At 36.4% G+C, this 25,356-nt stretch overlaps 1 protein-coding gene and 1 pseudogene across 2 annotated transcripts in view; both read left to right on the top strand.

Moving 5' to 3' along the window:
- The first annotated feature begins 6,139 nt into the window (after nucleotides 1-6,139).
- Nucleotides 6,140-8,937, top strand: LOC103876387 (annotated as a pseudogene). The gene is made up of 2 exons (XR_004176598.1): nucleotides 6,140-7,516; nucleotides 8,436-8,937. The product of XR_004176598.1 is annotated as a serine/arginine-rich splicing factor 1 pseudogene (transcript).
- Nucleotides 8,938-11,101: 2,164 nt separating this feature from the next.
- The window catches only part of C10H2orf88 (chromosome 10 C2orf88 homolog), a 195,396-nt gene continuing 181,141 nt past the window's right edge, over nucleotides 11,102-25,356 (top strand). Inside the window, exon 1 of the transcript XR_004176599.1 lies at nucleotides 11,102-14,662. The gene's annotated coding sequence lies outside the window, so the exon portion shown is untranslated. The remainder of the gene's footprint in view (nucleotides 14,663-25,356) is intronic.

Consider the following 25,356-nt stretch of genomic DNA (forward strand, 5'->3'; position numbering starts at 1 on the left):
GACCCAACACCACATGTAAGCCACCAAGGCTTGGGGCTTATACCCTCTGAAGCAACAGTCTGAGCTGTATGATGGCCCCTTTTAGTCATGGTTGGGATGCAGGGTGCCAAGTCCTGAGACTGCACAGAGCAGCAGCAAATCCCTGGGCTCGGCCCACGAAAACATTGTTTCCTCCTAGGCCTGTGGGCCTGTGATAGGAGGGGCTGCTGTGAAAGCCTCTGAGATTCCCTGGAGACATTTTCTCCATCATCTTGGCTATTAACATTCGGCTCCTCATTACTCATGCAAATTTCTGCAGCTGGCTTGAATTGTTTTCCAGAAAATGGGTTTTTCTTTTCTACTTCATGGTCAGGCTGCAAATTTTTCAAATTTTTACACTCTGCTTCCCTTTTATATATAAGTTCCAATTTCAAACCATCTCTTTGCGAATGCATAAGACTTAACACTTTTAAAATCAACTAGATCACCTTTCTAATGCTTTGCTGCTTAGAAATTTATTCCACCAGATACCCTAAATCATCTCTCTTAATTTGAAAGTTCCACAGATCTCTAGGGCAAGGGCAAAATGCTGCCAGTCCCTTTGCAAAAGCATAGCAAGAGTGACCTTTGCTCCAGTTCCCAAGAAGTCCCTCATCTCCATCTGAGACCACCTTAGCCTGGACTTCATTGTCTACCTCATTATTAGCATTTTGGTTAAAACCATTCAACAAGTCTCTAGGAAATTCCAAACTTTCTCACATCTTTATGTTTTCTTTGGAGCCCTCCAAACTGTTCCAACCTCTGCCTGTTACCCAGTTCCAAAGTCACTTCCACATTTTCAACTGTCTCTATATCAGTACCCCACTCCTAGTACCAATTAACTGTATTAGTTCATTTTCACACTGTTATGAAGAAATACCTGAGACTGGGTAATTTATAAAGGAAAGAGGTTTAATTGACTCACAGTTCCACATAGCTGGGGAGGCCTCAGGAAACTTACAATCATGGAAGAAGGGGAAGAGGTATATCTTACATGGCAGCAGGTGACAGAGAGCCAATGTGTGAAGGAGGAATGCTCCGACACTTATGAAACTATCAGATCTTCTGAGAACTTACTATTAAAAGAACAGCATGAGGGACACTGTCCCCATGATCCAATCACTTCCCACCAGGTACCTCCCTCAACATATGAGGAATATGGGGATTACAATTCAAGAGGAGATTTGGATGGGGACACAAAGCCTAATCATATCAGTTGTTCAGAATTATGCAGCTTAATTCCTACATATTTGTGAATTTTCCGGTTTGTATCCTGTTATCAATTTCTAGTTTCATGCCATTGTGATCAGAAAAGATGATAGGATTTCAGTTTTCTTAAATTTGTTCACACTTGTTTTGTGGCCTAACATATGATCTATCCTGGAGAATGTCCCATGGGTGCTTAAGAATAATGTATATTTCATTGCAATTGAATAAAATGTTCTGTATATGTCTGTTAGGTTTATGTGGTCTAAAGTGTAGTTCAAGTTCAATATTTTCTTATTAATTTCTGTATAGATGATCTGTTCATTGTTAAAAGTTGGAGTATTGAGGTCCTCTACTAATATTGTATTATTGACTATCTCCCCTTTCACATATATTAATATGTGCTTTATGTATTTAGGTACTCTGATGTTGAGTACATATGTATTTATAATTGCTCTATTCTCTTGATAAATTGACCCTTTTATCATTATATAATGACCTGCTTTGTCTCTTTTTACAGTTTGACTTGAAGTCTATTTTGTCTGATATAAGTATGGCTACCATTCCTTTCTTTTCATTTCCATTTGCTTATAATGTTTTCTTTTCCCATGTCTTCACTTTCAGTCTGTGTCCTGAAAGGTGAGGAGAGCTTCTTAATAAGCATCATATAATTGGGTCTTATTTATTTATGCATTCAGCTACTGTCTTTTTGCTGGAGAATATAATCCATTTATATTCAAAATCATCATTGATAAGTAATGACATACTACTGCTATTTTGTAATTTGTCTTCTGGTTGTTTTATTTTGCTTTTTTCTGTGTTGCTTCCTTTGTGGTTTGATGGTTTTCTATAGTGGAATGCTTTTAATCTTTTCTATTTATTTTTTCTGTATCTGCTATAGAGTATTGCTTTGTGGTTATCATGAGGCTAACATAAACATTGTATACCTATACCAGGCTATTTCAAGCTGATAAATTAATTTTTATCTCACACCACAATTCTACATTTTTACTCCCCTTCACCATTTTATATTTTTTATGTCAAAATTTACATTATTTTGTAAACTGTCTTCCTTGACAATTTATTTTAGCTATAGCTGTTTTTATAGATTTGTCCTTTAACCATCATACTAGAGATGAAATTGCTTTACACACTATTACGGTCCTAGGGTATTCAGAATATGACTCTGTATTACTTATATCATGAGTTTTATGCTTTCTTATGTTTTATGTTATTACTTAGCAGCATTTTGATTCAGCTTAAAGAATTTTTTTTAGAAATTCCTGTAAGAGGCAGGCTTAGCGGTGATGTACTCCATTAGCTTTTGTTTGTCTGGGAAAGTTTTTATCTCTTCCTCATTTATAAAGGACAGCTTTTTTGGGTAAATATTCTTGGTAATTTTTTCCCTTCAGCACTTTATATCATTCTGCTCTCTAATGGTCTTTCAGGGATCTGCTGAGAAATCTGCTGGTAGCTTTATTTGAACTACCTTGTATATGGTATGTTTCTTATCTCTTCCTGTTTTCACAATTTTTTCTTTTTCTTTGATTTTTGATAGTTTGATTATTATGTGTCATGGTGAACTCCTCTTTCAGTTGAATTTGATTGGAGATCTCTGGACTTCCCATACCTCAATATTTGTGCCTTTCCCCAGATATAGGAAGTCTTCAGCCATTATTTCTTTAGTTTTCTGGCTTCTGTTCTCTCCTGTTTCTGGAAATCCTATTCTATCAACTTTTGATCTCTTGATGATGCCTTATAATGTAGGCTTTCTTCCTTCTTAATTTTTTTCTTTTTGATCTTCTGCCTAGATGATTTACAATGTTCTATCTTTGAGTTCATTGATTCTTATGCTTTATGAGCCTACTGTTGAAGTTTTTTTGTTGCATTTTTTAGTTCAGTCATTGTATTAAGCTCAAAAATTTCTATTTGTTTTTTTTTAATTGCTTCTATTTCATTGTCAAATTTCTCATTGATTTCACGTTTTCTATTTGTTTAATTTTCTATATGTATGGTTTTTGTTCACCTCACTTCTTTAAGAAGATTATTCTGAACTCTTTACCAGTCATTCCATAGATCTTCATTTCTGCAGGGTCTATTTTGGGGGCTTTATTATTTCCTTTTGGAAGTGTCATGATTCCCTTATTTGTGTGATCTTTGTGTCCTTGTGTTGATGTCTGTACGTTTGAGGAGACACCTCTTTCAGTTTTACAGATGTTATTAAGCAGAAATAGACCTTCACTGTTTCGTGTAGCCTGTGATTCTGGATGGGCCAGCTGATAAGAACCCTGGGCAGGCAGAGCTTGCTTTTGGGTTCTCTAGATGGCTGGGCCACCGTCTTTGCTCTGAGTTTAGGTGGGGCTGCTGGCTGGATTCTGCAGTCGGGCAGAGTTGCTGATTGGACACCACAATTGTCTCTGATTGGGATGGGTCATAGGGTGTATTTTCTGGCCAGGTGGTACTGCTGTTTGCATTCTGCAGTAAAATAGGGTTGCAGGCTAGTCCCTAAGGCTAGGTGGAATCACTGCTTAGGATAGATGGCAGCAGCCACTATGCTTAGTAGAAATACACAGTTGAGGTTTGCCTCCCAGCCTGGGTAGGGAATTGGAGTGGGCTTTGAGGTTGGACTGAACCACTGTTTGAACTCCCAGGTAGGGAAAGTCTAGCCCCTGAACTTTGCCAAAATGCACCATGCCAGATCTCTTTCCTCTTGGAAGGGCCTTGGGGTGGTCTCTGAGGCTGAGTCAAGTGCTCTTTACACTCCCATGGGGGTAGATCTATCTTCTGCCCTTTACCAAAATGGGCTGTGGAGGGTGTCTTTCTCTCTGGGTGGGGCCTTTGGGTGGGGTAAAAGACTGGGCATGAGGCTGGCAATCTAGGGATACAAGCCAAGTAGAACTTCCCACCATTTCTGGGAACAACCAGCTTAGCTTTGCCAGTGTGCTAGGTAATGGCTGGTACCTCTGATGTGGTGCCATTGCTGGCAGGTACACAGAGCTACAACGAAGATTTCTGTGCTGGTGTCTGTGAGCTCTTTTCCTCGCTTTGTTTCTACCTGACCCTAGGTCATCTAGTCATGCCATTACCCTCATTTTCCCCCATGAAGTAAGACTTGAGTGGGCTTCCCATTAAGCATCTCAGAATACTTTGGCAACTGGATATTTGCCTCCAGTTCTCTTTTTCTACTGTAGAAACTGTGGGCCTAGGATAATCCTCTCTGTTTGGTGCTGTGCCAAGTTGGGGAGGTGGGTGACACAGCCAAAGTGAAACTATTTGTCCTACCCTTCTGATGCCATTTTTCATTGGATTCTGTGATCTATGAAGGTGTCTCAGGCTTATTCCCAAGTTTTGAGGTTTTCACAAAGGTGTTCTTGTCTGTGGATAGTTGCTAGTTGAACTTTCTGTAGTGAGTAGTGAGGACTGGGACCTCCTATTCTGCTATCTTGCTTATGCCACTCCCTGAACACACATTTATTGTAGCTCCTGATTCTTTGGTTTTGCTTAGTAGTTTTGCTGAATTAATTTTGGGTTTTGTAGATCTCACTCTATGTCTACTGATAGCATCCAAGTCAGCTACAAACTTAACTGATCTTTAGTACGCTCTCTTAAATGTCTGGTGCCTTGACTAGGACAAATAAATATTACATTTAGATAAAATTCTGAAATGAAAATGTAATGAAAACTTGAGACCAAAGATTAAAAGGAAAGATTTAGAAAAGAGCTTATTCATTTATTTTTAAAAATAAGTGATAATGTGTATAAAATCATTATACTAATAAGATTCTATGAATATATTTAAATGAGTGAAGTTATAGCTTTATTTCTGAAGTCAAGATTTATAATATGCCTAAACTATATTTTTTGCAACTATTTCAACTTCTCATGAACAATTTCAGATATCAAGAGCAGGGTCCAGGTTTAGTTTTTGCAGATGATTGGCCATTTGAGTCAGTACTATGTATCAAATAAACCATCCTTTTCCTACTGAATTGAGATATCACATTTGTCACTTAAATACTCAGATTGAGTTTGAGGTTATCTATTCTCTTTAACCTGTTTTTAACTATTTTTAAGTGTACAATTTAGTAGCATTAAGTACATTTATATTTTTGTGGAACCATCACCACCATTTATCTCCAGAACTTTATCATCTTCCCAAACGGAAACTCTGTTCTCATTAAACACTAACTCCCTACTTCCTGTCCTTCCAGCCCCTGGCAGCCACTGTTCTACTTTCTATCTTTATGAATTTGACTTTCTATCTTTACAAATTCTGTCTTTATGAATTTGCATATAATTCATATGCATGATATCATTTTGTGACTGACTTATTTCACGTAGCATGATATTCATAAGGTTCATTCATGAACCTTACATTAGCATAATGTTATATTGGCATAACATTGTATTAGCATATATCAGAATTTCCTTCCTTTATAGGCTGAATAATATTCCATTTTATCCATTCATCTATCAGTGAACACTTGAGTTACTTTCACCTTTTGGCTATTGTGGATAATGCTGCTCTGAACATGGATATCCAAATACCTATTTGAGTCCCTGCTTTCAATTCTTTTGGATATATACCCAATAACTGAAATGTTTTGCCTATTGCTATGCCAATATCATGCTTATTTCTAAGCATTTTATGATTTTTGTTTCCAATTGAAAGCAATCATTTTATTATTTATACTTCTAGATGCTTATTGCTATTACAAAAGGCTATTGATTTTGTATATTTTGTTGCACTTAATCACCTTATTATAATGATTCCTATATTTACAGGATTTTATTATATTGTAATTTTATTATGGTTTCTTGGGTTTGCTTTCTTGTATTCCCTAGTATTTTGTTTATACCTGCACACACTTGGTGTTAGAGTTATGCTTACCTTATTAAATAATTAAGGGGATTTTCCACTGTGGCAGTCATGGAGGGTCACTGTTCTGGTCACCTCTTTAAAAAGAACTTACCTGGGAGACGTGTTGCCACTGCAGGCTGGCTCTGCGGTGCGCTAGGCTTGGTGGGAAGGCCTGTTCTCGAGTCCGCGCTTTTCGTCACCGCCATGTCGGGAGGTGCTGTGATTCGTGGGCCCGCAGGGAACAACGATTGCCACATCTACGTGGGTAACTTACCTCCAGACATCCGAACCAAGGACATTGAGGACGTGTTCTACAAATACGGCGCTATCCGCGACATCGACCTCGAATCGCCGCAGGGGACCGCACTTCGCCTTCGTTGAGTTCGAGGACCCGCGAGACGTGGAAGACGCGGTGTATGGTCGCGACGGCTGTGATTATGATGGGTACCGTCTGCGGGTGGAGTTTCCTCCAAGCGGCGGTGGAACAGGCCGAGGCGGCAGCGGGGGTGGAGGTGGCGGAGCTCCCGAGGTCGCTATGGCCCCCCATCCAGGCGGTCTGAAAACAGAGTGGTTGTCTCTGGACTGCCTCCAAGTGGAAGTTGGCAGGATTTAAAGGATCACATGCGTGAAGCAGGTGATGTATGTTATGCTGATGTTTACCGAGATGGCACTGGTGTCATGGAGTTTGTACGGAAAGAAGATATGACCTATGCAGTTCGAAAACTGGATAACACTAAGTTTAGATCTCATGAGGGAGAAACTGCCTACATCCGGGTTAAAGTTGATGGGCCCAGAAGTCCAAGTTATGGAAGATCTCGATCTCGAAGCCGTAGTCGTAGCAGAAGCCGTAGCAGAAGCAACAGCAGGAGTCGCAGTTACTCCCCAAGGAGAAGCAGAGGATCACCACGCTATTCTCCCCATCATAGCAGATCTCGCTCTCCTACATAAGATGATTGGTGACACTTTTTGTAGAACCCATGTTGTATACAGTTTTCCTTTATTCAGTACAATCTTTCATTTTTTAATTCAAACTGTTTTGTTCAGAATGGGCTAAAGTGTTGAATTACATTCTTGCAATATCCCCTTGCTCCTAACATCTACATTCCCCTCGTGTCTTCGATAAATTGTATTTTAAGTGATGTCATAGACAGGATTGTTTAAATTTAGTTAACTCCATACTCTTCAGACTATGATATTGTGTAAATGTCTATTCTGCCCTGGTTTGTGTGAACTGGGATGTTGGGGGTGTTTGTGGTTATCTTACCTGGGGAAGTTCTTATGTTTATCTTGCTTTTCATGTGTCTTTCTGTAGACATATCTGAAGAGATGGATTAAGAATGCTTTGGATTAAGGATTGTGGAGCACATTTCAATCATTTTAGGATTGTCAAAAGGAGGATTGAGGAGGATCAGATCAATAATGGAGGCAATGGTATGACTCCAAGTGCTGTTGTCACAGATGAAATTGGCAGTATTGACCTTATACTAAAAGGCAGGGGTTAAAAATGATTATATACATTTTCCTTAAAACACTTGCAAACATTTTATTCAGTTATCTTTAGCTACAATTGCTTTGCTCTTTAAACCTTGGCAATTGTGGCAAAATTATATTGCCCATTTTGTAGCAACTTATTTTGCTCCCTTCCCCCCATTTTTGTTTTAATAGGGACTAATGTGGGAAGAACTGGCTAATTTGTCACAGTGCTTAGTTACAACTGTTAATGTGTGACCTGCTGTTGGTGTACATGTGGGTACAGGGTGTCTTTAAATCCAACAAGATAGAGTATAATATCAATACTGCTAAATCTGCATGTCCTCTGTGTGACTGATAGAGCGTTGCTATTTCATTTTTTTAAGACAAAATGAAAGCAAAATATAGAGTTCCAATGTATTGGTGTAGATAATCTGGTTGGGAATACTTTTAAGTCTCACCTTCCCCTTTAAACTAATATTCATAACTGATTCATATGTTTAAAAGACTTTAATTTACAAATTAAATTGCAAATGGGAGCATTAGATATAGTTTTAGACTTAGGTGGGTAGCAATGCCAGTAAACTTAAATTATGTAACTTCTTGCAACCACGAAACCTGTAATACACTGTACAGTAACAAGTGTTGGCATTATCAGTTGAACTGTAAATACAAAATGCTTCTTCCAATTAGTCTCTATGATGATTAAGTTTCTAATTTATCTGAACACCATTCAGAAACTTGTTTTGGGGAATTTGATAGTTATTGATGTGCATCTGTTAAACTGATGACAGATATAACTCATCATTCCCCAGAAACCTTTTTTGATTACAATATCTAACATTTTGCCTCCTCTTTTTTGGTTTTGCTGGTTATAAAGGTTTGGATTGGAGAGGGCTCACTGGATCCCAATCCTTGGAGCTGGATCATTGGATTCAAATCATAATGTGGATAGGATAGGGAGGATGAATTACCAGGATTCATGGAGCGGGATCAGATTACCAGGAACATAGGAGTGGATTCCTGCCCCAACCAAACCGCATTCGTGTGGATTTTTTTATTCAACTTAATTGGCTATTCCAAAGATTTTTTTTTTCCCTATTTTTGACAATTGGAGCCCTTAAGATGCACAATGGAATTGTGTTTTGCGTTTTTTGGTAAAAGGAGCAAAGTGAGGACCTGGAGATAAACACTGGAGCAATCTCCTTGGAAGGATTCAGCACGAGTAGATGGTAAACATTTAAAGGGGAAAAGGGGGGGTTGTTTAAAATAGTAAATCAGTAAGTCACTTCTAAATTTAAAGAAAACAAAATTGGAGTTGAAGAATAAGTAGGTTTCCAATTGGCTTTTGCCATTTTTCTTTGAAAAAATAAACATTTTTTTAAAAACTTAATAAAAATTAAAATAAAATAAAAAATAAAAAGAACTTACCATTTGATTGCAAGGAGTGCAGTTAGCTGATAGCCTCCAGCTGTAAGTGCCTCCAGAATCTAAGCTGTTGAGCTGAGCCCATGCTTTTCTTGGGAAGCCATAGCCAATGACTGAGCGTGGTGCAGACACAAGGTCCTGGCCATTTCTGCCCAATACCAGACTTTGCTTATGAGCAGCATTTGCTGTGGAGGTGCCATTGGTATAACTGAAATTGTGTCAAATCTGCATGATAATCTGAGGTTCTCTTTGCCCAATCCTGCTTCCTCCTCCTATTATTCTTTTTAGGTGTTGCCTTAGTCTGTTTCCTGTTTATAACAGAATACCTGAAGGTGGATAGTTTAAAGAGGAGCAAAATAATTTGTTTCTTACATTATGGAGGCCAAGAAGTCCGAGGCTGAGGGGCTGTGTTGGGTACGAACCTGCTTACTGTTGGGGACTCTCTGTGGAGTCCCAAAGCAGCAAATGGCATCACATGGTTAGAGGCTGAGTGTGCTAACTCAGGTCTCTCTTCTCCTTCTTCTTATAAAGCCACCAGTCCTATTCTCATGACAAGCCATTGATCCATTAATCCATGCATGAATTAATCTATTCATGAAGGCAGAGTCCTCATGACCCAGTCACCTCTTAAAGGCACCCCTTCTCAATACTGCCACATTGGGGATTAAATTTCAACCTGAATTTTGGAGAGAACAAATATTCAAACCATAGCAGACTTCTTACACTCCTAATTGAGAGAACTATCTACAGTTCAAGATTATGACTGATATGCAAAACGTCACATATGGATTGGCAGTAAAACACATTTTAAAATGGACATGAAGTGTGTACAAAGGTAAATTCCTAGTAATTATTATGAAAATCATGCACCCTACCCAAATATCCCAGGAGTAAATTAACCAATGAATTAATTTGTATCTTATTAACCAATTCAAATTACTCTTGCCCATTCTCTAAATATATGGAAGTAAGTTCTTCTTGCATTGAATAATTCACTTTCACATTTATTGATTTGTTTTAATACCTAGGATGCAGAACAGGTATTATGGATGAATAAATAGAATTCTTAAAAATTCAGATCCTGCTGCTGACTAGATAGGTGACCTTGGGCAAATTATTACGCCATTCTGAGGTTTATGCATAGGACAGGAAATATTTATCTGCAGGTTTGTTTTAAAAGTTAGATATTATTTAAACAAAGTGCCAGGAGAGTGTCTAGCAAATAGTGAGTCTCAAATGTATTCTATAATTATTTTTTTTATTATAAATGAAGTTTCAAGGTCACCTGCTAAGTGCAGAGCCACTCGTGTACTTGTTTCTTTACTCCTAATCTGGAGCTTTTTGTTTCATCCTTTGTAAGTAGAAGGATAGGTGAGATGATAGAGTGGTTGGTTGAAGGGACCTCGGAGAAGAGACCTTTAAGAAGGAAGAGGTGATATCTTAACTGAGAATGTTAGGCCAATGTCTCTGATTCCTTTTGGCTAAAGGCTCAGAAAGGAGAAATGCCGCCAAGCTGGTATTTAATTTATATGTATATTTGAGCAGAAATGCTTCTAAACTGATATTTCATATTATGTTTATGTTTATATATGATTTATATTTATATTATATGATAATTACACATTTGTTCAAATGTGATTACTACTTTTTTATGCTATATTGTAAACTGCAAAATTATGTGTTTTTATAAACACATTAAACACAATAAATAATGTGTTTTTATAAGTTGATCCCATGTTTTGTTATCCAGTTTATCTCAAGTTGAAGAACATCTGAGGTCAGAAAGTAGTAGTGGAGCCATAGGATAAGCATAGTACATCTTTCCCAGGGTGTTAATTTTACTTAAAATTAATGTAGTAACATGGCATAACTTTTACACTAAAATAAATAAAAGCATATTATGGTGTAAAACAAAATTCACATATTTTAAAATAAAATCTGAAGCTTTGACACATTTTATGACTATAGAACCATCCTTGTGGTAATGTTCGCTCTAAGAGATATTTTGATGTAAAATCTTGAGAAATACTTGAGAGATTAATAATTTGGAGAAAAATATTCTCCAAATTATTTTTATTCCAGTGTTCTTTTTTTATTTTACAAAATTGAATTTTTAAAATTTACATTCTTTCTTATAATCAAATACTCTCTTTAGTTTTAAGATTATCTTACCAGAAATTTAAGGAAAATAAAAACTGCTTTGACATCTTCTGGAGCATTAACAGACACTCAAAATATCATATTTGCTATCCTGTAGGTAATGTATATGTATATATTTTCTGATTTCTATTTAAGTAGTTTGAAGTAAAGCTATATTAGTTACATTGTAACATTTTCTAATTGAATTGCAATTACATCTTTTAGATGTTTTGCTGAGGACTGTTAAAACTTCATCAGACTAAGGGGAAAAATATCAATTTTTCCTTATGGTAATTTTTCTGTACCTATAAATGTATACCTCTTGCTGCCTTATGAAGTTCAACATATCCTCCAGGGGGCACTAGATGCAATAGTAAATGTATTTATGTTATGCAAATGCAAATAACCTGTGGAGAAATAATGAGATGGGAAGGCAGCATTCTGACGCCATGGTGGTCATGCTGGAGTCGTTGTCACTGGATAGCATCCTGGTAATTGTGTCCTCCTGGGGATGTGAGTCCAGATCAAGCAGTTTGGCTGGAATGCACTTGGAATCTTAAAAGCTCTTTTGATTGAGAAATCATCAAGACAAGATTTGCAGAACCAGTATATATATACATATATACATACACACACACACACACACACATACACACACATTTTTCAAGATTCCCGGTTCATTTCACCCTTATACAAGTGAATAGACAAGTAAAATCATATTTATGTATACCCTTTGCAGCTGTAGAATGGGTACAAATCCTATACAATGTTAAACTGTACTAAGGATATCTAGGCTGCATGTCCTAAGAGAAAGCATTTGTTCAAATTTATGTCATTGAAAACCAGCACACATATATCTTTTGTTGAGAACCTAGGACACAGTCTAGGCTAGAGACACCCTGAATGGGTACCTGAATTTACTCTGACTGATTCTAGGGTAAATTGTAAGCCTCCAAGGCAGCCTGAGGAGTCCTATATATTCTACAATATTTGATTCTAATCCAACATACACCTAATATTTCAGACCTTCATTGTTTCTAACCTAGTCTATTGATGTGCCATATCTATGTGTCTCTTGCCTCCTTACAAAGGAAAATCTCTAAATATATTTATAATAACTTTAAATAGCTGTCTAATGCTAGTTGATCTGTACTCACTGCTTATTCAGCATCTCAAAATGGAATTCATTTTCTCAGAATGAAACCTGCTCCTTCTAAAGTATTTTCAATCTTAATTCTTGATATCACTGTCTATCTAGCTGTTCAAGGAGGAAGTATATTGTTTTTAAACACCTCTTTCCATTTCAGCTTTCATATCACATTGATCACTAAGATTTACCATTTTTTTCTCCCACATGTCCACTCAGGCTAACAACCTCATACTTAATGTCCCTGCTTCTAGTCTTGCCTCATTTTCATTAATGCTGTTTGCTAATAGCAGGGTGTTCTTTCTGAAAGTAGTTGGACTATTTTTAAGTTTCAATTCTTTGAATTATACACTACTTATTCAGGATAAGTTTCAAAATTTTTTTAGCAGAGCATACAAGGTGTTTCAGGATCTGTCTCTGGTTGCCTTCAGATCCTCATCTCCTCTGCCCATTCTCCATCCCCCCACATCATGTGTTCACAGTGAACTGAATATTTTCGTGTAGTTTAAGAACATTCACATATAATAAATTAAATTTACTCGTCTTGGGGTAGATTTCTATAAATTTTAACAAATACATATAGTAATTTAGCCACAACAGTAATTGAGACACAGAGAAGTTTCATCGTCCTAAAAAAACACCTCATGCTATCCCTTTGTAATAAAGCTCTTTGTAGTCTAAGCTTTTGAGCTGAGCCCATACTCTTCTTGGGAATCCACAGCCAATGACTGAGCATGGTGCAGACACAAAGTCCCAGCCATTTCTGCGCAATACCAGACTTTGCTAATGGGCAGTATTTGCTGTGGAGATGCCATTGATATAACTGAAACTCTGTCAGATCTGCATAATAATCTGAGGCTCTCTTTGCCCAATCTTTATCTCCAAGCACTGGTGAATTCTGGTCTGTGTTTAGTCCCTATAGCTTTACCTTTGACAGAATGTCAAATAAATGGAGCTGTACAGTATATAGCCTTTTAAATCTCTTTCACTTAGCACAAAGGATTTAAGATTTATTCATATCATAGCTCTCAATCATTTATATTTACCCCAAGAAAGACAGTCACTCCCATTAACTTATCTTGTCTTCGTGACTTTGAGCATTCTTTGTTTCTGAAATGCCTTGTTAAATTGCTGAACATCTGCTCATTTAAAAAAACACAAACATCGTTAGCTCATTTGTCATTAAATGTGACTACTTCAGGCCAACTTAGATATTATCTTGTCTATACTACTACCTTACATTGCAGTGATTTGTGTAGTTGCTTGTTTCTTCTACTCTAGGGATGGGTAAACTACAGCCTGTGGGCTATGTCCACAGGCCAAATCAGCTCACTCCACCAATCTGTCCCCCAGCTTTATGTGACAGAGATAGTATGTGGCCTACAAAACCTAAAATATTTGCCAAGTAGTTCTTTACAGAGAAAATTTGGCATCTCCTACTCCACTTGACTATGAAATCTTTGCATCCTCAGAATGTAACTATATCAGTTAGGGCTTGGTTAGGAAAACAGAAACTATGTTAGATATTTTAACACAGAAAGTTTTAATATAATGATATGGTTTTAAGAATGTTAGAAGGGTGGGAGAAGCATACAGGAAATGAATTAACCAGAGCCCTGGAACCAAAACTCCTATTGTCCTTATAAGGGCTAGAAATCAGAACTTCTGCTTTGCAGCTACCAGAAGTAAACAAAAAAGAATGGCTCCTATCTTCTTTCTTCCTTCTAATGTGATGTAAGTACCTCCAAATGACAGAATCTATCAGAAATCAGTTGGCAATGAAGTCTGAGAAATGTCATTTTCAAGTTGCTACTCCCAGTAGTTCTAGGGAGAATATAGAGGTGTGAGTATGTAGGAGCTGAGTGTCATTGGACTGTATTGGGCACACTGGCATACTATTGTACATAGTAGGTGCTTAGTAAATATTATTGAATTAAATGAATATTTGGAGCATTTAGTATACTATAAAGAACTTCACAGAATATCTAGATTAATAAAACCATTTCTTGCACACTGGCATACTGTTGTACATAGTAGGTGCTTAGTAAAGGTTACTGAATTAAATACATATTGAGAGCATTTAGTATACTAAATAAGGACTTTGCATAATACCTAGATTAATAAAATCATTTATTGCCTTCAGGTAGCTTACAATCTAGAGAAAGAGGCTGAAATGTAAACAAGTGACTATGTATTTGAGGAATAGTGTAATAACTGTTGAATCTCTATCACAGAGAATGAGCTAAAGGAGTACGGAAGAAAGAATAAATTCAGCATAGAGGATGAAAAGGGAAGGGCTTCTTGGAGGAAATGGCAGACATTCTAGGCATTGTGAAAGGGCTTTTGAAACTGAGAGAAGATTGGAGGAAAATTCACTCGAAAGGAAAAAGCAGGTACCATGTCACAAGATGTGGAAGCAAACGGCATTTTGGGGAGTTAGTACAGCATGGCTGTAACTTAATGAATTTTTTTAATATTAAAATACTTAAGTTTTAAAAAGTAGGGTAAATTATATTACTCCATAAAAATAGTAATTTACCTAACAAATCCATACTTCAATTATAAACTCCAGTCTAATCCAGGTCCAAAATTCCATGATTAGAATTTGATAGCAGCTTTATTGCAAGTACTAAAATACAAGTCCTTAAATTGGCCCTTGGAAAGATTATATACCTTAGCATTAACTTTATACCCAACACCATTTGTTAAAAGAGTAATATTTCTTGCCCAACCCTTGCCCTCACCTCACATGCTACATTATGTTCCAAATCTAAGCCTGGGACATGCATGCACAATGCTCTACTCTTAATAGAGTCAGTGGAAATCATGTGGTGGCTGTGTACTAGAGATCAAACTTGACTGGAGGTCTCAACTAGCTAATTTCTCTATCAAGTTTCACATGCTGTATATACCAATCACATTTTGCATAGATGGAGGAGTATGTGTAAATATGGGCTATTAGTAGGCTTTTGGTTTCCATTTAAGCAGGAGGAGTTATTAGAATGAAGATTTAAAGTGGCATTCTTATTTTAAAATTAAGTCATGTACATATAAGTCTGCTACAGTTAGCACCCAAAATTCAGTGTGACCTTTATGGCAGCTGGTGATACTCTAATATTTCTGAGTAGTACATAAAAGGTGAAAGGGCATATCTCCTTTCAATGTGCATATGTAAGTGCAATAAGTATTAATAGGAGTACATACTTGTGGATAATCCTGGAATGTATATCTAGATTTATAATTAGGAACAGTTATGTGAAATTGATATAAATGTCTGTCATCAGTGGTGTTTGATTATCAATTTCCCTTGTGCATTTTGCAAGGACTATAAGTATATGGTAGCTTGCTTCTCTCAGATTTTATAACAGGTAATGAAAGGGTGTTTAGAATTTCTTTACATTCTTTCATATATAATTATATTTGTTTGGAATCCATAAATTTAAATGTGAGGGTTCTTTTTTATTTGTTTTATTTTGCAAAGTCCAACAAGGCATTATAGAATTTTGAAATGTAATTTTGTATATGAAACTCAATTCTTAACCACCTTTTTAAAAATAACCCCAGAATAAATCTCAAATAGTTATTTTATTATATTCTCCTGCTCTCTGCGCAGATTTCCCTGACTTCCTGGCTCTCTTATTTTTTCATTCTTTGCTTAGCTTTTTTATTATCCTTATTCCCTGCTATATGCTTCAGTTATGAGATATATACAAAACTTCATAAGGAGAAGTAAACAAACATAAAAGGATGTTTGTATGGAGGGTTTCATATGGTTTTACTTTTTCCTTTATTTTTTCTGTATTGTTTGGGGGTGATAAGCATTAGAAAAATGAAAAAATGATTATTTGAATCACAAAGAAAACTAGCATTAATGTTTTAGGATCTTTAAAAACTTGGTTAGTAGAATTCTTAATGTACAGGCTCTAAAGACTAGCCTAGTTTTCCCATGAATAGATTAGTTTTCAAATGAATTGGTTTGACTTGTTCAGAATGTTGTTCTTCTTAAGTGTTCATGAAAAAATTCACTGAATTTTAGTAAGATCTTTGCATTTTATATCTCAGACAAAATGATAACTACCTTTTTTTTTTTTTAACTGAATTGTCATTGTGAAGGCAGGAACCATACCTGTTTTTTCCTCAGTCATGTTCTCTATGCTTTTAGCTTCAGCAGATATTTGTTATTTAACATATAAGTGTACTTAGAAATTAGTTTAAGAAACATTCCAGCATAAAAATGGTAAAGTATGCAAAGTATATTATTATGTAGATATAAAGTAAAGCAATGCACAAAGAAACACAAATGGCCAGTAATCATGAAAGGTGTTATACCTCATTAAGAGTCAAATAATATAGATGGAAACAACCTATATATCTTTTTTTCCAAAGATTCAAAATACTTGGTTATCTTCAGGATTGGCAAAGGAATAGGGAAAAATGAGTACTTTCATTCTCTATTGATATAAGTGAAAATTACTTCAACTCATTCTGGAAAGCAGTTTGGAAATATGTGTCAAATATAGAAGGTATGGAGCTTTTGTTCCAATAGTTCTATACCTAGGAATTTATTTTAAGGAGATATTCAAGTGTGGTGAGGTGTGGTAAGATGACATGTAGGGATTTTTTTTCTTTTCTTTTCTTTTCTTTTTTTTTTTTTTTTTTTTTTTAGACGGAGTCTCACTCTTGTTGCCCAGGCTGGAGTGCAATGGTGCGACCTCGGCTCACTGCAACCTCCACCTCCCAGGTTCAAGTGAGTCTCCTGCCTCAGCCTCCTGAGTAGCTGGGATTATAGGCATGTACCACCTTGCCTGGCTAATTTTGTGCTTTTAGTAGAGATGGGGTTTCCCCATGTTGGTCAGGCTGGTTTATGGCAGCATTGATTATATCATAGAAGAATTCATGCTCTACATATTCATCAATAAGAAATCTATTAAATAAGCTGTGATTCCTTTATACAAAGAAATACCACACAGCCATTAAATGATGTAGATCTGTATTTACTGATCTATAAAAATGTTATGATACATTCTTGAGTAAAAAAACAGGTTACAATATAGCATGTGTAGAATGTGTATCAGAGGCTGGCAAGCTTTTAGTTGTAAAAGGTCAGGTAGTAAATATTTTAAGTTTTGTCGGTTGCATAGTCTCTGTCATATTACTCAGCTCTCCTATTGTAGTGCAAAAGTAGCCAGGGACATATGTAAACAAGTGAGCATGGCTATGTTCCAATAAAACTTTATTTACAGAAACAGGCAGTTGCTTAAGTTTGCTGACCCCTAGTATATATGTAAACACACACATACACACCCATACAGACTGAGCGAGAGAATATACATTTCTAGAATAATGTTTACCCAAATGTTAACAGTAGATGGCTCTGCATGGGGAATTCTAGGTGATTTTCATTACTTTATATTTTTCTGTATTATATGATTTTTATAGGCACTAGGAAATGTCATAAAAATTATTATTTCATGAAAAGACAGAGTCTGTTTACCCTTCGGAGAAGCAGGTTCATAGTGTAACATGCCAAAGGATTCTGAGATCTTGCATGTTACATATGTACATATCAAATAAAGTAATATTTAAATATAGTTCACCATTTTGTCTGTGGCAAAATCACCTCATGTCTGTGTTATTGCACTTGTTTCTTTAATAATTTACTTGCCCCTGGTTCTTATAGCTCTTCCCCATTCTGTTACATTCACAATTGCCAGATTTACCTAAGAATATTTTTTGAAATCTACAATTGTATTGTCTAGGTCTTCTAGAATCTATCAGAAGTAACCCAGTTTTGTAATAGGAAATAAATACACATATGCACACACTACTTTCTTGGTTATTCTGTTTCTGTTACTGCCAGCTTTCTGATTTATCCTCCTATCCCATTAGTATAGGTGCCACCAAGGTTCTGCCCTTGTTCTCTTCTTCCACTACATTGTTGCCCTTGGCGTGCCTGTGGCTTGCCACCTCATGGGAGGACTCATCTGGAAATTCATGGAAGTAGGTGATAGGTAGCAAATTATGTCTTGGAAATTTATTAAAACCTACACTCACAATAACCAGTTACCCATAACTATTTTCAGGTCCTCATGTAGGCTTTAGCTTTCTGTCAAATTTGTCTAGTAGATGTGACAAATTTGGATTTATTAACTCGGCTTTAACATCTGGATCACCACAATATGTAACTTTAGAAACCTAACTTTTCAATGTCAGCCTTGAAAGAGTCATGTTTGTGACTTCTGGATATGTATTTGGAGACAGAGAAAAGTAAAAGCAGAGAACCCAGCTGATCTTACCCATCATATAGGCAAAGTATGATAGTAGCCCTGACTAACTAGATTGCAGTGAAAGTAAAAAGACGTAGATGCGTTCTGGGATTTTAAGAAGACAAATTAGCAGGATTTGGTGATGGACTAGATTTAGAGAGATAAGGTGAGAGCCCATCAAAGATAATTCACGGTCTGCTGCTTGTGCAAATGGGGTATAATGGTTACCCTTTCCCCCATGAAATAGAAGGCTATCATCATCTGCTGAGAAACAGAAGTGAGGGTTCAGAAGCTGAGGACTTTGCCAGCCAGGGGACAGGAGGTTGGGTACTTTAGGCAGAAGGAGCAGCATTAACAAAGGCTTGAAAATGTGAAAATAATCAGTGTTTTCTGGAAATTTTTAATAGTGTAGTGGAATTAGAACACAGTAGTATGGGATGTGGAGTAGGGAAGGGCAGTATAGAGAAGTGAGTTTGGAAAAATAAGCTGAAGCCTGATTGTGAAGGGTCTTGAATCCCATGCTAATTAGTTTACCTTATCTTTATAATTCAGCTGTTCTCAGACAGCTGAGATTCATATACAGCTAACATTTTATATCCAATTTATGGACTAACAGAGTTGCCTTCTTTTATTTTGTAAAGCAGTAATAAAAACCATTATCTTAAAATATCAGAGATCTCTTAAAAGACTTTATTTTTCACTTGACAATGGTGGCAAAATAAATCCTAGAGTCAATATAGAAATTATTGTAATTATCATAAGACTTTATTTTTTAATTAATGAAGAATTGCTGGAGATTAATAAACACTAGACGTCTATTTGAAAAGAGGAACTCAGAGGCTAGTTACTTAACTTCAACACCTTAAAAAAACAGCCACAAATCACCAGTCAAGTGGAGAGCTTGAGCAATGAAGATAGTAGTAACAGCATTGCTGAGCCTTACCATATGATAACATGCTTAAAAGGGCTTGGCAAATGCTGAACTTCCACTGTCCTGGAAAGAATAACTATTTATGCTTAGTAGATTGGACAAATGCTGGGTCAGTTTTTTACAAAAAATTTCTGAAGATGTGCTAAGAGGGGAATGAAGTTCATATGATAGTTTTAGAATTATAAAATTTGTCATTTTAAGTGCCCATTTCAAAATATTGATCTGCAGTTTTTATCATTATTGAGAAAGTTTTCTTATATTTTTGTTTATACATGTTTTAAAATATCCATCAGTCCTACTCTTATGGATGATTATACATGAGACTGAATACAATATTCTGAATGACTCAAATGTTCTCTTTTTTGCAACATTAACTGTTACTTTTCCTTTATCTTCCACTGTCCATAGTTTTCTGTTAAGGAGGTCTTAAAAACTGCACACTCAGTATTTTCTAATTTATAAGAATTGTAAATTTACTGGAATTTCAGGAATTGTACTAGAATTGACATAACTCTAAATTATATTATAAATGAAGCTAAAGAACATATAAATCATGCCAAAAATACTTAGGATTGGGAGTACTGGATGCCTCAGGGAATTGGTAATTTGATACAAAGCCTGTCACCTGTTAAAATTTATCCTGGGTCAGTAGTGACTGAAAATCATTATGACCTGACAGGTGTTCAGGATCGTGTGTAAACTGAAGTGGTGAACTCAGTATAGTTCCTATTTGACACGTGTATGCATTACTGAAACCACTGCAACATTAATTGATAACTATGCTGGCAATCTTGATTGAGGTGCCAAGGACTAACTGGCCTGAACTCTTTTCACCCCTACTAATGTGCCTTTTAAAATAGGTCCAACTGTGCTTGTGTAGCAGAAAAGTGTGTTTGGACCTGTTCCTTTCACTAGATTACTTTACTCCTAAAATTGACCATCTATATTTCCCACAGTGGCTCCCCTTATTATAACATCTTAGAGTTTTTTTTTTCCCCCTGGCAAAATGTTTTGTCTGTCTTTTGAATAATCAAATTACATAAAACATTAAGTTGCAGGTACCCACAGGTATAAGCAGTTCCATTTCTCTACATTCTTTCCTTGGAATTTAATTTAGAAGCATGAATATGCTCTTAAATGTACAAGGATTCACATCAATCTTGATTAAATATTACTGATTTTTTAAATGTAGTTAATATTTGTTATTCAAAAAATTGTTGCTTTATGTACAAGTGAGTCAGAAATAAAATAAATCCACTCAACCTTTCCTAGTGGTAGCAAGTGGAGGAAAAGAGAAGGAAAAGGATTGATTCTTACTGGTATCATAGAGTAAGGAGAACAACTTCTTTTTCCTCGCTAATGGATCATGATAGTATGCAAGTCTACATACATACATTTATCCCCAACCATGCCAGCAACAAGACTTTAGCCAGGTGGGACCATAAAAGAAACAGACCTTTAATAAGAACGTAATAATTTTTTAAGTTATATATACTCTAGTGTCTCTCCAGCCAGAACATAATTGTGCTGCTTACAGATGACTTAGGAATACTTTTTGATTAGTCTTCTTTAACTAGCAAATTATTCTCCCTTTTTGCAAATCCTTCCAGAATGCTAAGGAAAGGCTAAAAAAAAAAACAAAAACAAAAACAAAACAAACAAACAAACAAAAAAACAAATCTTAAACGTGTCTGCATATAGGCAAAAATAATGATGGTATGAAATTTAAATTGGTTTTCCAATAGAGGCAATAAATATAACTATATGTCACAGTTTTGCCTCATGGTTAGCAATATGCCTTTGCAAAATAGCTTACCAGGGTTATGGGCATAACTTGTGAGCATGGGACAAAACCAATTTATTTGTAGAATGAATTCATTAGCAATATGCATTCGTAAACTGAGCAGTTCCTAGACTCAACAGTAACAAATTGGGTGATTATAACTGAATTATTCAGTTTTGCTTTGCTACTTTTGTATAATTATTCTGGATATTCCCCAAACATTACTTTGTACTCTGCCTTAATAGCTTTGGTAATGCTGTCTTATCTACCTGGAATCTGCTCTATTTTTTTCTTCCCTATCGTCTTATCCATACCTCTCTTCTGATCAAGTAAATTTCTAACACATCTTTCAAGGTTTAGAGTATCTGTTGATTCTTTTCTAGACCTCTCACCACCTCTCCCCACCCATATCCAGTTTCCATTATAGACAATATTAACTTTTCCTTCCACACGCTTAGCAGTCATGTTGTGCTGGTTGTACTTTATTTGTGAGCTACTCAAAAGAGACATTATGGTGTGTTTAACATGTGGTAAACAGAGATGTTTATCAAGTCAATTACTAAATAAATACAGCTTAATTCTTTTCATTTTTGTTGTGTTTAAATAAATGTTTGTTCACATGCTTAGATGAGCTCTAAAAGACCTAGAGAAATATCTTAAAAGGTACATTTAAATATTTTTGCTTCTAATGAAATATTTTGCTTCTAATGAATCCTGACCATAATTTTTTTAATCAACTATGGCCTTTAAGATACTTTTAATGATTGTTAATTTGTGTATATATGTTGAAAAATAGCTAATAGACTTTAAAAAATCAACTGTTTAGAAGTTCCTCAAGTTTTATCATGTGTTCCAGGGAAAAGTAGGGCAGGATTGTTTAAGGGCTGTAAGTGGCACAAGCCTAGCAGTCTACAGTGCAAAAAAAAAAAAAAAAAAAAATTTGGCCAAGCATGGTGGCTCACGCCTGTAACCCCAGCACTCTAGGAGGCCAAGGAAGGTAGATCACTTGAGACCAGGAGTTAGAGACCAGCCTGGCCAACATGACGAAACCCCATCTCTACTAAAAATACAAAAGATTAGCCAGGCATCATGGCGCATGCCTGTAGTCCCAGCTACTCGGCTACTCGAGAGGCTGAGGTGAGAGAATCGCTGGAACCGGGGAGGCGGAGGTTGCAGTGAGCAGAGATTGCACCACTGAACTCCAGGCTGGGCGACAAAGCGAGATGCTGTCTCAAAAAAAAAAAAAAAAGAAAAAAAGAAAAGAAAAGAAAAGCTAATTATGGAAAAGATTAAAAATATTCAAAAGTAGAGAGAATAGTTTAGTGAATCCCCATTGACCTATTACCAGATTTAATGTTTATTAACCAATGGCCAGTCTTGTTTTATCTATTCCCTAACTCATTGTCCCTGCCCCAGATTATTTTTTAAAGGCAGGTTTATTGAGGTCTCATTTGTAGAAAATGTAATATATTAATGTGTTCTTTTTAAAAATAAAGAAGAGTTGGGACAAACATAAACAGTTGTATATGTGTTCTAGATTGTGTTCAAGGCCAGGCACAGTGGCTCACACTTGTAATCCCAGTACTTTGGGAGGCCGAGGTGGGCAAATCACAAGGTCAGAGTTCAAGACCAGCCTGGCCAACACAGTGAAACCCTGTCTCTACTAAAAAATACAAAAAACTAGCCGGGCGAGGTGGCGGGCGCCTGTAGTCCCAGCTACTCGGGAGGCTGAGGCAGGAGAATGGCGTAAACCCGGGAGGCGGAGCTTGCAGTGAGCCGAGATCGCGCCACTACACTCCAGCCTGGGCGACAGAGCGAGACTCCGTCTCAAAAAAAAAATAAAAATAAAACAAAAATTAGCTGGACATGGTGGCGAGCGCCTGTAATCCCAGCTAGTTGGGAGGCTGAGGCAGGATAATTGCTTGAACCTGGGAGGCAGAGGTTGCAGTGAGCCAACATCGTGCCACTGCACTCCAGCCTGAGCAACAGAGCCAGACTCCATCAAAAAAAAAAAAAAAAAAAAAAGATTGTCTTCAAGATATAGACTACTTTCATTACTACAGAACTATCCCTCATGCCACTTTGTTTTGTTTGTCACTGCTCCTGCATAGCAGGGCTACACTGTGGGCTGTGTGCTGAGAGTAGCCCCCTCATGCCACTTTGTAGTCAGTCTCTTCACCCACCCCCACCTCCTGAAAACCACTGATTTATTTTCATTCCTGGAATTTTGCCTTTTTCTAGATGTCATATAAGTGAGTTCAAACAGCCTTTTGTGTCTGGATTCTTCCACATAAAGCTTTTGATATTCACTCATGATATTACATGTATCAGTAATTTATTTCTTTTTGTTGTTCAGTTGTATTTCATTTTATGCATGTACCACAATTCATTTACCAGGTGATAGATATTTAGGTTATTTCCTATGATAGTCTGTTATGAGTGAAGCAACTCTGAACATTCACAAACAGATTTTATTGTGGATATATGTATTTATTTTTCTTGGGTAAATATCTAGTCATGGAATTGCTAGATTATGTGATGGGTGTGTTTGTTGTTATAAGAAACAGCCAAACTGTTTTTCAAAGTAGTGTACTATTTCAGTGAAAAATTCAGTGCACTTCCAAAATTTTATACTGAGAAAACTATTCAAATTTTTTAGCGTTAAATTTCTGTAAAAATTAGTTTTAAGTTGCTAATAAATCTTTGATTTAAAGTACTTGGTTATTTTTATTACTCAAAGCAAAAAGATTCACTGAGGCAACTATCAAGACATATGGCTGCCTACAGCTGGCAAGATCCTGGCCAGAGTTCTCTTGGATAGACTACAGTATAGCCTTGGCAACTATATGCTCCCCCAAATCACAGTGTGGCTGTGGGCCATGCCACAGTACAGATGACCTGATCTTTGCGGCATGTTTAGATTTAGGAAAGTCAGGGCTTAAATCAGGCTGTATCTTACAAGACTGCAGATCCCAAAAGATTTATTTTTCTGGTTAAATGAAGCTGCCTCTAAAGAAATGCACCTTCTATGTAGAGTTAAAATGGATTCTTTTTTTTTTTTTTAAAATAATTGTAATTATATTTTAATTACCATTGTAGAAATCCCATGAGATTGCAAAGCCAGGCAAGTTTACATAGTAGGGGATTTGAGAAGGCTTCTTTGAGGAAGTAATATTTGAGTCAAGGAATAAATAAGAATAATAAAAATTACAAATTTGTGATTAGGGAAATTACAGAGGTTCATAAAATCTTATTGAGTCTTCAGAGCAGTTATTGCTTGGTTTATACTTCCAGACTTCCTTTCTCAGATCGTGGGGCATTAAGAAGTAGCAGCTGGTGTCCTCCAGTCAAAGTTCCTAGACTTCAGAATCTGCTTACCCAGCTCTGAATCAATGTGCTGCCAAGTTGCTCAGAATATAGATAAAGCTCAATCATTTGGAAAATGGGCTTCCAAAATTTTTTTTTCTAGATGCAAGTCCCTCGGCTTTGCCCCATTTACATCTGCATGAGGAAGGGGGTCTTTCTTTAGCCCACAAAGATGCCTCTCCTCTCTCCACTCTTGTGGGGCTTCAATATTTGCAGTCAAAGGTCTCTGGTTTTTGCTTCTGAAACTCCTGTGCTTATCCTTGTCCCCATGGCAAAGGAGGGTAGTTCACCATATGACCTGCAGACATTTCCCCTGGACTGCATTTAGCTAAGAGTCTTGGCTTTATCCATCCAAGTTTTGTTGAGCACTGATCTGGGCCAGTTCTAGTCATTTCTTTGTTAACAATTTCTTTATTCATTGCTTCTACAGCATGCTTACTAGCCATTTTTTTAGGTCCTAATCTTTAGTGAAGTTCAACTTGTTATCTATTCTTTTTCAATGTATCAAAATAGTGAGCACCATCATTTCAGAAGGTTCTCTTTTTATTCAGAGGATGTCCGGGGAATTTTAGGGGTTTTTTTTGTTTTTTTTTTTTAATTTTTTTTTATTATTATACATTAAGTTCTAGGGTACATGTGCATAACGTGCAGGTTTGTTACATATGTATACTTGTGCCATGTTGCTCTGCCGCACCCATCAACTCGTCAGCACCCATCAACTCATCATTTACATCAGGTATA

Source organism: Papio anubis, chromosome 10, assembly GCF_008728515.1.
Source record: "Papio anubis isolate 15944 chromosome 10, Panubis1.0, whole genome shotgun sequence".
Classification (NCBI taxonomy): Eukaryota; Metazoa; Chordata; class Mammalia; order Primates; family Cercopithecidae; genus Papio; species Papio anubis.